At 35.1% G+C, this 14,914-nt stretch overlaps 1 non-coding gene across 1 annotated transcript; it reads right to left on the bottom strand.

Moving 5' to 3' along the window:
• Positions 1 to 4,004: 4,004 nt before the first annotated feature.
• LOC120366683 (U7 small nuclear RNA) lies at positions 4,005 to 4,066 on the bottom strand. Its single transcript, XR_005581263.1, has one exon. It is a non-coding gene; the product is annotated as a U7 small nuclear RNA (small nuclear RNA).
• Positions 4,067 to 14,914: the final 10,848 nt, after the last annotated feature.

The following is a 14,914-nucleotide window of genomic DNA, read 5'->3' as shown; positions in this document are numbered from 1 at the left end:
AATAATCTACCAAATGACTCTATAGTATTTTATCATTTGTTTCTACTTGGAAAATAATGTCTAGTAAAGCAGATTTCTCTTTTATTTACTTAGTGTTGCATATTTTGAATAAAACTTGATACCAGTACATAATTTTATGTCATCTTAAATACAACTCTGGTGTCATAATTCACAATGTATGAAAAAATGAATATTTTATCTCCTTTTAACCTTTATTTGAGGTGTGTGTGTGTGTATATATATATATATATATATATATATATATATATATGCATATCTGTATACTGAAGAAAATTTAACTTCCATTTAAAAACTTTTATTATAATGGAATGAGATGGGTCCCAGATTATTCCATTACACTGAAGATTCCATTAAATTGAACTTTATATCTTTGAAGTCTGAAGTCTTTAGTTTAGTTAATAAAATATAACATTTGTTTTAAAAATCAGAGACCATATTTCTTTCCTTCAATCATTTTATTCAGCAAGAAAATATCCATTGTATGCATATAAGTTGTTCTTGTACAAAAAACCCCATACCTATCCTTCAGGTTCTACATAAAAATTTAGTGAAAATTGTAATGGAAAGAGAAAGCAAGCTTAAGATATATTAGTGAGATAGAATTAATAACATGAGAGGTCTGATTAGCTGTAGTAGGAAAGGGAAAAGAAAGAATAAAGGATGACCCAAAGTTTTTGAGTGACTGCCTGGATTGGTGAAGGTACCATTCACCAAAATGTGAAATAAAAGGAAAAGAGTAGATTTTTCATCAGTTTCAGGTATTATTTTATTCTATAAATACTTAGTAAACATCTACTTATGCTGAAAAGCTTTATCACAACTGGAAACTAAAGAATAAAAATATTCTCTGTGGAGTTTCCATTCTAGTAGGAAAGATGGGAAGTAAGCAAATAAATGGTAGCCATGAATCCTGTGCTTATGAGGTGGAGAGTTAATTTACCAAATAAATATGTCCTGGTAAGATTAAGCTTCAGGTCTTCCTGAGTTTTGTGCGACCCGCAGAGACCCTTCCCAAAGCAAATGAGAGCGAGGAGTTGTTAAGCCGAGTCCAGGTTTATTGGGATCTGCGGGCAACCCAGGCGGGAGGGGAGCTGAGCTGCACCCAGCAGCTGCCGGAGAGGGTTTTTATAGGGGCGGCGGCCTGTTTAGGCGAGGTGTTGTGGAGTGATTGGTGGAAGGGAGAGCAGAGGAGGGTTTTCTGCGTGCCAGAAGGGGATTGGTCACCTCTTGGCGGGCTTAGGTTTGAATTTTATTGGCTGTCTTGTTTCTAGGCAGACTACTGCAACTGCCAAGGGGTGGGGGATGGGGGTTGGCATTAGGTTTGGCGGGTTAAGGCTGAGCAGTGATTGGTCGCCCTGCGCTACCAGGCAGAATAGGGTCTGCAGGCGGACTCCAGGAAGTGAGGGACAAAATGGAGGACTGTGGGTTTTTCTACCAAACAAGTTTCATTCTTGCAATAATTTTTAAAATGTTCTGTTGTGTGGAGGGGAAGAAATAGGGTGCAATGGGGTGTTTAATTTGGTTAGGAATGGGCTCTAAGAGTTGATAAAGGTGGAAGAGCATCTTACATAAGTGAGGAGATAGTCAAGTGAGGACTTGGAAGAGCATTTGAGGATTAGAAAAAAAACAGAGTTGCTGGAGAGTTAACAGTTTTACTGTGTTGAAGAAAAGAATAAAACTGGAACTGGTACTGATCAAGGGATGATTACTAAAAAATTACATTTTAGATTGGTGAAATTCCAAATTATGTAGGCTGTGGTGAGCTGTGCTTAAGAATTGAAATTTTAATAAAAATTTGATGAGAAACTTTTGGATGATTTTGATTGGAGAAATAATGATTTAAAATTTACATATTTTATAAAAGAATGCCTTTTTTCATTTAGATTCAGTTATGTTGTCAGATATTGTAGTATTTCCTTCTTTTTAAGGACAAATAGTATTCCATTGCATGTATACATATTTTATTAATCCATTTATCTATTAATGGACATTTAAGTTGTTTCCACATTTTGATGATTGTGAATAATGCTGCAATGAATGTGGGAGTGTTAATATTTCTTTGAGATCCTGATTTTAATTCTTTTGAATGAAGAAGTGGAGTTGCTAGATCATGTTAGCTCTAATTTTAATTTTTTGCAGAATCTTTATACATATAATGGCTGTACCATTTTGCATTCCCACCAACAGTGTACAAAAGCTCCAGTCTCCACAACTTCATCAACACTTGCTGTCTTTTGTGCTTTTTTTTTTTTTTTTAATAATAGACATCCTAACAGGGGTGAAGAGAATCTCATAGGGGCTTTGATTTGGATTTCCCAATAATTAGTAACACTGAGTATCTTTTCATCTACCTGTTGACCATGTGTATGTCTTCTTTGGAGAAATGACATTATTGTAAGTAAAATAAGCCATTCACAGAAAGACAAATACTGCATTATTTTACTTTTATGAGATATCTAAAATAGTCAAACTCATGGAAGCAAGAAGTAGAATTTTGGGGCCAGGGCTGAAAGGAGAGGAAAATGGGGAGTTGCTCTTCAATAGGTATAAAGTTTCAGTTACATCACATAAATAACTTCTAGAGATTTGCTGTATAGCATTGTGCCTGCAGTTATCAATACTGTATTGTACACTTAACAATCTGTTAAAAAGATAAATCTCATGTTAAGTGTTCTTACTAAAATAAATAAAGAATATATAAAGAATTTTGGTTTCTATACAGACACAATATGTAGAGGCCATATGGTTGTCACAAAAATCATGGATGTGATACACAAAATGATACTTTTAAACAGTCAGCCAGATGCAGTGGTGCACGCCTGTAGTTTCAGCTATTTTGGCTAAGTCAGAAGGATTGCTTGAGCTCAGTAGTTTGATGCTGTAGTCTGCTATGATTACACATGTGAATAGCCACTGCACTCCGGCCTGGGCAATGTAGCAATATCCCATCTCTAAAAAACAGAAAAACCAAAAATATAATAAAAATATGTGTTATTAAAATAATATATTAAACTAATGTGTTTTTAGATATATTGTATTAAAAATAATCTGTTTTAAACACATTAAACACATTTAATGTGTTTTTATTGTATTAAAATAATGTGTTTTTAGGTATTAAAATAATGTATTTTTTAGGTCATATAAAGCAGGGGGAAAATGCAGCATGTAGCCAGCAAAAGGTACACAGTTGCCTCTACCTGAGTATAGCCAAAGGTGACATTTAATTGCAAGCAATACTGCTCTCTTGGAGTAAGATTTTTGCGAAGCATGAAAAGTTTGTGTTCAAAACTCAATGAGATATTTACTCTTCTGCTCTATCCCCCTCTAGCCTGACTCTTTTTGTGCTCATTTGCTAACATGTATAAATAATTAATATAAATTTTTTGCATCAAAAACTGTATTTATATTTGTATTAATCTTTGTTATGGACTGAATTATGTCTTTCCAAAATTCACATGTTGAAGCCTAACCTCTGATGTGATACTATTTGGAGATGGGGACTTTGGCAGGTAAATAAATTTGGTTGAGGTTATGAGTATGGGGCTGTTATTATGGGAATGTCACCCTTCAAAGAAGAGACACTAGTGTGGAAGAATTCCTCCTTCTCTGTATCCTTGCCAACATCTGTAGTTTTCTCTTTTTTTGATAGTAGCCATTCTGACTGGTGTAACACGATATTTCAATGTGGTTTTGATTTGCCTTTCTCTGATGATTAGTGATGTTGAGAATTTTTTTGTATGCTTATTGGACATATGTCTTCTTTTGAAAAATGTATATTCATGTCATTCACCCACTTCTTAATGAGAATATTTGTTTTTTGTTGTTACTGAGTTGCTTGAGTTCCTTATAAATTCTTGATATTCAGTCCCCTGTCAGATGCATAGGTTGCAAATATTTTTCCCTATTTTTCAAGTTTTCTGATCACCCTGCTATTTCCTTTGCTGTACAGAAGCTTTATTTTTATTTTTATTTTTTTAATAATAAAGGGCTTTCCAGCAAAAACCAGAAAGCCTGCTAGACAACTTCTAAAAGAGCTGTAACACTTGTACAGAAGCTTTTTAGTTTAATTGTCTCATTGTCTATTTTAGTTTTTGTTGCTTGTGCTTTTGAGGAGTAGTACAACCTCTATGGAAAACAGCATGGAGATTTCTCAAAGAACTAAAAACAGAACTGCCATTTGATCCAGCAATCCTACTACTGGGTATCTAGGCAAAGGAAAATAAATCATCATATAAAAAAGATACCTACACTTATATGTTTATTGCAGCACTATTCACAACAGCAATATGTAGAATCAATCTAAGTGTCCATCAGTAAATGATTTGATAAAGAAAATATGGCATATATACACAATGGAATAGTATTCAGCCATACAAAAGAATGAAATAATGTGTTTTGCAGCAACATAGATGAAATTGGAGGTTATTATCTTAAGTGAAACAACTCAGAAACAAACAATAGTACATATTCTGATAATTGGGAGTTAAATAATGTGAATACATTTGCATAGAGTATGGAATGGTAGACAGTGGAGGCTCAGAGGGTGGAGGGGAAGGGAGTGAGGTGGATGATGAGAAATTACTTAAGGGAACTAATATATGTTATTTGGTTGATGGATACACTAAAAATACAGACCTCATCCTATGCCAAATTTCCATCAAACCTATTGCATATGCACTCTTTCAATTTATGGAAATGGAAACAGAAGGGACCCTAGAGAGCTCTCTGACATATGAGTACAAGCAAGAAGGCAGCCATCTAAAAGGAAGGAAGAGAGGCTTCACAAGAAACTATCCATGTTTGCACCTTGATCTTGAATTTCTAGCTTCTAGAATTGTGAGAAAACACATTTATGTTGTTTGAGCCAACCAGTCTGTTTTTTATGGCAGATTTTGAAGTTGAATGGGAAGGAGTAATAGATTGAATTGAATTTTGCATACCACAAAAAGCAAAGACAATTTCTAGCTCTTTGGTCTACAAAGATGAAGAAACCTTGGTGCAATTTAATGAAATGGTAGATACTAAATGAAGGGATAGCAAAATAAAGAGCTCTACTTGCCACATTAACTTGGAATCCCTTCTAAAGTAGGATGAATTGACCTTAGGTTAAGTGGGATGATGGGGATACAAGTCTAATTAAAGTAAATTCATAATCTTATTCTTGTTAATTTTGAGCTGTCAATAGGGTAGATATGTCAAATAGACATTCTCTGTTGATATGTAATTCTTTCTTCAGGAGCTTAGAAGAATGATCTCTACTAGAGATATAGATAGAAAAACCATCAGGTTTTAAGTGGTATCAAAAGCAGAAGGAATAAAATGGATGCAGAATGGTGTTGAATTACAAGGAGATGAGAATTTAAAGCACTTTGTCACATTTCTCTTTCAAATTCTAATTAATTACCTTCCAAGCAACCAGTGAAATGGTCTATAAGGTAGTGAAGGGAAGATTACGTAAGGTCAATTTTCCTGCTAAAATTTCTGCATGAGAGAATAAAAATAGAAAATCCAGCTAGACTGGAATTGGGTTGAAGTTCACGTGCATGGGTAGGGTCTTTGACTCCACAATTTTATGAGACGTGATGACCCCTTCAAGAAGGAATGGGACCTGTCCACCCTCCCTTTCATAAGTATGTGTGTTGGTGTGTGTGTAAGTGAGTGTGTGTGTGTATGTGTGTGTAGCTAGGTACATTTGGTAGCACATAATGAACTTTTTGTTGTTGTTGTTGAGACAGACTCTTGCTCTGTTGCCAAGTGCCAGGCTGGAGTGCAGTGGCATGATCTCGGCTCACTGCAACCTCCGCCTCCCAGGTTCAAGCAATTCTCCTGCCTCAGCCTCCCAAGTAGCTGGGACTACAGGAGCGCAACACCATGCCCAGCTAATTTTTGTATTTTTTAGTAGAGACGGGGTTTCACCATGTTGGCCAGGATGGTCTCGATCTCTTGACCTCGTGATCCACCCGCCTCGGCCTCCCAAAGTGCTGGGATTACAGGCATGAGCTACCACGCCCGGCCAGTGAATTTTTAACTATACAGAAGCTGCCGGAGAATTCGAAAGGTGGTCAGTTGTCTCAATTTCCGAGGTTTGGAGAACACCATATCCAGCTCAGAAGTTAATTCCTAATGCTTGAAATGAAGAGTGATCTAATTAATCTGGCAAGTGAAGGTTGCTGTGCACCCACCTTTGATGTGTTGGCTCCAGTGTCTGTAGTAGGTCTACCAGCATGACCTTCACCAAAAGGAATAAAGAAAACCATGAGCAGGCAAAGGAAAATAACTTTGCATTTCTGCGGACTCACTAATTAGAGACAGGATGTTCAAGCAGAAAGCCTAGCATTGAGGTGACGTAGTGTTTGAAAGATGGGATAAAATTTTAAAATAATAAAAACACTTGAGATTTATTTGAGTATAAAAATAGCTGCAAATATTAATTTTGAATGCTTAACATTTTATTATCAAAGAGAAAACCATAAAATATATAGAAATGTAAAATATGCAGTTTAATGAATATTATAAAGCAAATGACATACATTGTCACTGCTCAGGTCAATACACAGAACATTGGCATCTGTCCTCTGGAGCACCTTATGGAACACAACTCTCTCCCTACATTGTGGGGATAGAATGTTGCTGGTACTTACGGTATTAGTATTTGTTTTTCTTTATATGTTATCACACACTTATGCTTTGTTAGGAAATATGATTTACATAAACAGTATATAGTTTTTCTAACAGACTTATTTTACTCAATGTTATGTTAGCGTAGCTGATTTTTTATTTTTATTTCTGTCCATTGAATAAATATGAAATATGCTACAGTTTGTTTTTCTATTCTACTACTTATTAAAATTTGAGTTGTTCTAAACAGTGATAAAAGTTGTTCTAAACCTTGCACATGTATCTTTGTGTTCATGGGGAGAACTGAATGTGATATGTTGGACTGGAGTATATTATCATAGCATGGGAATATATTTTACTGTAATTGGTAATGTCCATTTTTCCAAAGTGCTTATAATACAGGAGTTATTAAGAAATTATGTGAGGCAATTAGCAATGGTAAAAGAGTTGTCGGTGGAATTTTCCTTTAATAAAATGCAACCCAAAAATCATATCTTTTCTAACAAAAAGCATCCTGAAAAGTCAAGCTGCAAGCAAACTGGAAGCTTGCATATGTAAATGCAGGCGGCTCTACTAGAAGCCAGGTCCACCCAGTATGGCCATTCCTGATCCCTTTCTTAGTCACCGTGTGTGCAGGTGTAATAGTGACAGCCAGGTAGAAGCCACATTTGCATAATAAGAGATTAGGGTGGGAGGCCCAGTCTTTTCTCAGGCTATGTAAATGGCACACCTGGTCAAACCAATCCCTTGGGCCCTGTGAAAATCAATCACTGCTTCCTCAAGCCTCTCTGCAAAACCAACTGGGTTCTGCCCCAAACCCAGAAACCCTCTCTTGGGCAACCTGCTTTGTCAACATGAAGAAGCTTTTTCTTTCTCAATTTTTCTTTGACTAATAAATTTTCTTTTCCTAAACCCGCTGCTCATGTGTGTCCGTGCCCTTAATTTTCTAGGCATGAGAAAAGGAACACGCCTTTTTGCCCCAGACAATTGAATCATTTCACTTATACTCACAGATCGTATATGTGCTTCTGTTGCTCCACATCTTGAACAATATTTTGTGTTTGCTTTTTAAAATCTTTTCCTATGTGGTATGTAGTGGTATCTTATTGTGGTTTTAATTTAAAATTTCCCAGATAACTAATGTGGTTGTGTAGCTTTCTGTGTATTTATTAAGATTTAGGATATCCTTTTTGGTGATGTGTACTCTAAGAGTGTCTAGTTGCTTCATAACTTGAAGACATTTTCAGTCATTTTTGTTTTGGCCATTCTGGTGGTGTGTAATTCATTACATTGTGGGTTTAATTATCATTTTCCAGATGAATAATGAAGTTGGACACTTTGACCAGTTTTTGATTATTTGAGTATGCTTTGTCAAGTTTCTGCTAAAAATGTTGCCCATTTGGTAAAAATTGAATTATCTCCCTTTATTTATTTGTAGGAACACTTTGTATAGAAATGGACTCTGTAATTAAAAACTTTGTCACACAAAAAAACTACAGGCACATACAGCTTCAGGTGAAGGTAGAACTAAAATCAGTCTAATGCAAACATTTTTCAGAGGAAAGAAAAAGAGAGACTATGTCCCAACTTGTTTTCTGAAGGCAGAATTACTTTGATACCAAAATATATGAGAACAACTTTGTAAGACAAAAATATTTAAGGCTGTTCTTTCTTTCATGAAAATAAGAGGCAAATATCCTAGATAAGATATAAAACAATCAAATGCATTGTTCTATTTAAAAGCCATTACATTATCATTAAATTAGGTACAGTTGTAGAATGTAACACTGGAACAGCATTTGTATATCAATCAGTATCATTCACCACATTAATAAAATAGAGGACAAATGCCACGTGATTATTATAAGAAGTGTAAGAAAACATGTTTGAATCTCTAACAAAGTAGGAAAAGAAAACCTTACCTAGGCCAGGCCTAGTGGCTCACACCTGTAAACCCTGCACTTTGGTGGGGGCCAAGGCAGGCGAACCACTTGAAGTCAGGAGTTGGAGACCAGCCTGGCCAACATGGTGAAACCCAGTCTCTACTAAACACACACACACACACACACACACACACACACACACACACACACACACACAATTAGCCAAGTGTGGTGGTGCATGCCAGTAATCCCACCTAATCTGGAGGCTGAGGCAAAAGACTCTCTTGAACGTGGGAGGTGGAAGTTGCAGTGAGCCGATATCGTGCCACTGCACTCTAGTCTGGGTAACAAGAGCGAAACTCTGTCTCAAAACAAAACAAAACAAAACAAAAAAGAAAACTTTCCATAATTGACATTTCTAGAACATTCTACCCAATAGAACAAAGTACACATTATTTTCACATGTATTTGATATTTTCACCAATATAGATAATGCGTTTCTATAAATTTTAAAGGATTGACATCATACAGATTGATCAAAATAGAATTGACTTAGAATTTGATAGCAATAAGTTAGCTGAAAAATCCAAAAATATATGCAAATTAGTTAACTCATTTCTAAATAATGCATTGATGGAAGGAAAAGAAATAAGGGAAACAATTTTTTGAAATTAATAAAAATGAGAGGTGTATCAGGATTTGTGTGATGCTAAAGATATATATTTATATATGTGTATGTATATATATATAATACATATATGTATAATATATATATACACACATATATAGTTTCAGGTGAAGATAGAAAATCAGTCTAAAGGTTTCTTAAGGTAGAAAATATGTATATATATATACACACACATATACACACATAATCTGTGATCTTCCACCTTAAGAAATTTTTCCAAAAGGAAGAAAAATTGAAAAAATTAAAAGTCAAAATACTAAACTCAAAGTAAATAAAAACAGAGATAACAGATAAAATTTGAAATTAAGGATGTAGACAAAACGATAGAGAATTTAATGAAGACAAAAGATGCTTTTATTAAAAGAAAAATAAAATCAACAAATATCTAAGTTGATCATGAAATAAAAGAGAGGCACAAGTAATCAATATTAGGAATTTTTTTCTAAAAAGATATAACTCCAAATCCTATAGACATTAAAAGGAAAAAACCAGAATATAGTGGGGAAAGCTTTATATCAATAAAAGAAAGCATAATTAAATGAACCGATTAATTCCTTACATGCAAAAACAACATTGGACAAAATTCAATCCTCATTCACTATAAAATATCTCAGCCAAACTAAGAATAATAGAGAATTTACTTAATATGATAAGGAGTGCTTTCAAAAAACCTATAGCTAATGATAAACTTGCTAATGAAGACTAAGTACAAAAGTCAAAGATATTCTTTCTCATGAGTTCTATTAACTATTAATTTCGTTTTCTTTCTTTTTTTTTTTTCTTTAGAGACAGAGTCTCACTCTGTCACCCAGGCTGGAGAACAGTGGTGCAATCTCGGCTCACTGCAACCTCCATCTCCTGCATCAGCCTCCCAAAGGATTACAAGTGTGGACTACCATACCTGTCTAATTTTTGTATTTTTAGTGGAGGTGGTATTTTACCATGTTGGCCAGGCTGGTCTCAAACTCCTGACCTCAAGTAATCTGCCCACCTTGGCTTCCAAAAGTGCTGGGATTAAGCCACCATGCCCAGCCCAATTCCAATTTTAAGAATATCAAAGTCATGAAATATTTAGGGATAAATTAATCAAAATATATGAAAGACCAGTACAGTTATAACTAGAAAATATTAATGAGGGAAATGAAAAACTAAAACATTGAACTGACATACTTCATTTATGAATTGGATGACTCAATATTGTTCAGTTCAATTCTCCTGAAACTGATGTGTACATTCAGTGTTATCCCAGTCAAAATCCAAGCAGGCTTGTTTTTCCTCAAGTATTGATAAATGGATTCTAAACATTTGTATGGAAAATTAAAGGATCTAGCCTTACCAAAATAATTTTTAAAAAGAGTACAAAGTTTGAGACCTTACACTACATGTATTCTAAACTTTCAATAAAACATCAGTAATTAACACAGGGTGATATTGCTGTAAGGGAGAGACATATCAAATAATAAGACAGAAGAGAATGTCCAGAAATACATTCACACACATATGTTCAATTAGCTTTTTTTAGTACCAAGATAATTGAACAGGAAAAAATAATCTTTTCAACAAATGGTGCTCATACTCTGGAATATACATATGAAAAAATGTGAACCTTGACCAGACCCTCATACAGTAAATTTAACATAAAATAGGTCATAGACTTATAGGTCAAAGCTAAAACTATAAATATCTAGAAGAAAACATACAAGAATATCTTTGTAATGTATAGGTAAACTAATATTTCTATGTATAAAGTACCAATTTAAGAAGAAAAAATCAATGTCATCAAAGTTAAAACATCTGTCCTTTTAAAGATATAATTAACACCACACATTCATTAGAATAGCTAAAATTGAAATGGCAGTCAATTCTGAATGTTGACAAGCATGTGAAGAAAGTGAAACTTCCATGTGTTGCTTAAAAGTGTAAATTTGTTCAACTGTTCAGCACTTTCTGATATAATTAAACGTATACTTAGCATGAAGCCCACTAATTCAATTTCTAGGTGGATTGGAGAGAAAAGAAAATATGTCCTCATAAAGACTTGTATGTGGATGTTCATAGTAACTTTATTCATAATAACCCAAATTGTAAACCACTCTAATTTCCATCAACAAATGATTGGAAAAAAAATGGCTGACATTGGTAGTATACTAATGGTGGTATACAAATATGTAGTATAGCATTACTTTGTAATAAAAATAAAAATACTGTTACACATGACATGAATAAATATGGAGAATAAAAAAATGCAGACACAAAAGAGTCCCTATAGTATGAGTCCACATATATGAAATTATGGAAGAGGCCAAAGGGATCTATTGTGACCAAGAGCAGATTGGTGGTTGCCTGGGGCTGTGAGAGGGTAGAGGTTAATTGCACAGGGAACGGAGGGAAGTTTCAGGTGATGAAAATGTCTTATATTTCTATTGTGGTGGTGGCTATATTAGTATTTACATTTTTGAAAACTCAATAAGCTGTAAACTTAAAAATGAAGCATTTTCTTATTTGTTAACTATGTAAAATATATGCAAAATAAAACTATGAAATAATTTTTTTAATCAAGACAATCACACCATACCCAGAAGCATGAATAAAGTTAAATAAAAACTTTATTTAACAGTATTGGGCCAGGCACGGTGGCTCATGCTTGTAATACCAGCACTTTGGGAGGCCGAGGCGGGCGGATCACGAGGTCAGGAGTTTTAGATCATCCTGGTCAACATGGTGAAACCCCATTTCTACTAAAAATACAAAAATTAGCTGGGCGTGGTGGTGGGCGCCTGTAATCCCAGCTACTCAGGAGGTTGAGGTAGGATAATCACTTGAACCCGGTAGGTGGAGGTTGCAGTGAGCCAAGATCGTGCCACTGCACTCCAACCTGGGCGAGTGGGCAAGACTCCCATCTCAAAAAACAAAATAAAACAAAACAGTGTCATGTGCTAGAGATTATTAGAGTGACTGAAACACACATTGCTGATGAATATAGATTGGTAATTCACTTTGAAAAACTCTTTGACAGTATTTACTAAAAATGGATATATGTATACCTATGACCTGTCTCAGCTACATACCCAAGATAAATGCCACTGTTTGTTAGCTGTGAGCATGCATGAGAATATTCACAGCTGCATAATTGGTAATATTCCCTTAATAGAAGCAATTTAAACATCTATTTTTCTGTGAAGAAAAATAAATTGTGAACAAACTACTAGAACATGCAATAGAATGGATGCATGTCATAGACATAACGTTGAGCAAAAGGAGTAAAACACAAATTATATTTTCAATTTATAAAGTTCAAAAAGATTAAAACTAAGCCATGGTGATAGAAGTCAGAATCATGATTCCTTTTGGTGGTGTATTGGGCTTCTGGATGTTGGTAATGTTCTTTTTAAAAAATCTGATTATACCTAAGGTGTAAATTTCATTTAAAAATTCATCAAGTTGTATAGTTGTGATTTATGTCTTTTATTTATACATAATACTTTAAATGCATACATTTTACAAATAATATCATGTTCTTAAAATTTTCCAATGGCTTCTTTTTTTTTTTTTTTTCTTTTTTTTTTATTGCATTTTAGGTTTTGGGGTACATGTGATGAACATGCAAGATTGTTGCACAGGTACACACATGGCAGTGTGCTTTGCTGCCTTCCGTCCCCTCACCTGTATCTGTCATTTCTCCCCATGCTATCTCTTCCCACCTCCCCACCCCCCGCCCCTCCCCCTTTTCCCCCCAACAGACCCCAGTGTGTAGTGCTCCCCTCCCTGTGTCCATGTGTTCTCATTGTTCAACACCCGCCTATGAGCGAGAATATACGGTGTTTGATTTTCTGCTCTTGTGTCAGTTTGCTGAGAATGATGGTTTCCAGGTTCATCCATGTCCCTATAAAGGACGTGAACTCATCGTTTTTGATGGCTGCATAATATTCCATGGTGTATATGTACCACATTTTCCCTATCCAGTCTATCATCGTTGGGCATTTGGGTTGGTTCCAGGTCTTTGCTATTGTAAACAGTGCTGCAATGAACATTCGTGTGCACGTGTCCTTGTATTAGAATGATTTATAATCCTTTGGATATATACCCAGTAATGGGATTGCTGGGTCAAATGGGATTTCTATTTTTAGGTCCTTGAGGAATCGCCACACTGTCTTCCACAATGGTTGAATTAATTTACATTCCCACCAACAGTGTAAAAGTGTTCCTATTTCTCCACATCCTCTCCAGCATCTGTTGTTTCCCGATTTTTTAATGATCGCCATTCTAACTGGTGTGAGATGGTATCTCAATGTGGTTTTGATTTGCATTTCTCTGATGACCAGTGATGATGAGCATTTTTTCATATGTTTGTTGGCCTCCTGTATGTCTTCTTTTGTAAAGTATCTGTTCATATCCTTTGCCCATTTTTGAATGGGCTTGTTTGTTTTTTTCTTGTAGATCTGCTTTAGTTCTTTGTAAATTCTGGATATCAGCCCCTTGTCAGATGGGTAGACTGCAAAAATTTTTTCCCATTCTGTTGGTTGCCGATTCACTCTACTGACTGTTTCTTTTGCCGTGCAGAAGCTGTGGAGTTTGATTAGGTCCCATTTGTCTATTTTGGCTTTTGTTGCCATTGCTTTTGGCGTTTTGGTCATGAAGTTCCAATGGCTTCTTACTGCACTTCTATTCCAATCACAATTCCTTATCATGGTCTACAGTCTCTTATTTTTTCATTCCTTGGCTTGCTTCCTAAGCTGTAGCTGCATGGAGCTGTTTCTTTGAACAAATAATTAAGCAAGTTCCTTCTTATACTTTTTCACTTGCAGTTCTCTCTCTGCCTGAAACACTATTTTCTAAAATCTTTAAGTAGTCTGCTTTTTATTGGCTTCAGGTCTATGCTTTTTGCAAAACCCCAAAGCAGTTCCTTTATCACTTTTATAAGAAGCCTGCATTTTTTTTTTGACTTCAGTGTAATTCTAATATCTGAAATTACCTTATCTATTTCATGACTTAGTTTCTGTTTCCTGGCTAAAATACAATGTCCATGACTGCAGCAACTTTGAATATCTTGCTTTCTGCTGTATTCTCATTTACTAGAATCCTGCTAGACAGGTAGATAGATGTTCAGTAAGTAATTGGGATATGAATAAATTTATAGATAAATGAATGAATGAATGAATGAATAATTTAGTAAATATATTGCATATAAATTAAAGACTATTGATTAAATATGAAATGTTTTTACAAAACTACATTCATTAGGGGAAAGTGTTATTGAGTAGTATTTTTCTTCTGCCCCTTAAATGATATTGAGAGATAGCCCAGGAAAAGGTCTTTGAGAACGATTATTTCAGCCATTTGCACAAGTGGTTTTTTTTTTTTCATTTCCAATAATACAACATTAATTTTTTTATTTCTTTTCTTTTCTTTTTTTTTTTTTTTTTTTGAGATGGAGTCTCACTTTGTCTCCAGGCTAAAGTGCAGTGGCACAATCTTGACTCACTGCAACCTCGCCTCCCAGGTTCAAGTGATTCTCCTTGTCTCAGCCTCCTGAGTATCTGGGACCACAGGCACACACCACCACACCCAGCTAATTTTTGTATTTTTAGTAGAGACAGGGTTTCACTATGTTGTCCAGGATAGTCTTGATTTCTTGGCTTCATGATTCACCCTCCTCAGCCTCCCAAAGTTCGATGGTTATAGGCATGAGCCACTGCACCTGGCC

Source organism: Saimiri boliviensis, chromosome X, assembly GCF_048565385.1.
Source record: "Saimiri boliviensis isolate mSaiBol1 chromosome X, mSaiBol1.pri, whole genome shotgun sequence".
In the NCBI taxonomy this organism is placed as follows: domain Eukaryota; kingdom Metazoa; phylum Chordata; class Mammalia; order Primates; family Cebidae; genus Saimiri; species Saimiri boliviensis.
This window is presented reverse-complemented; position numbering and strand designations above follow the sequence as displayed.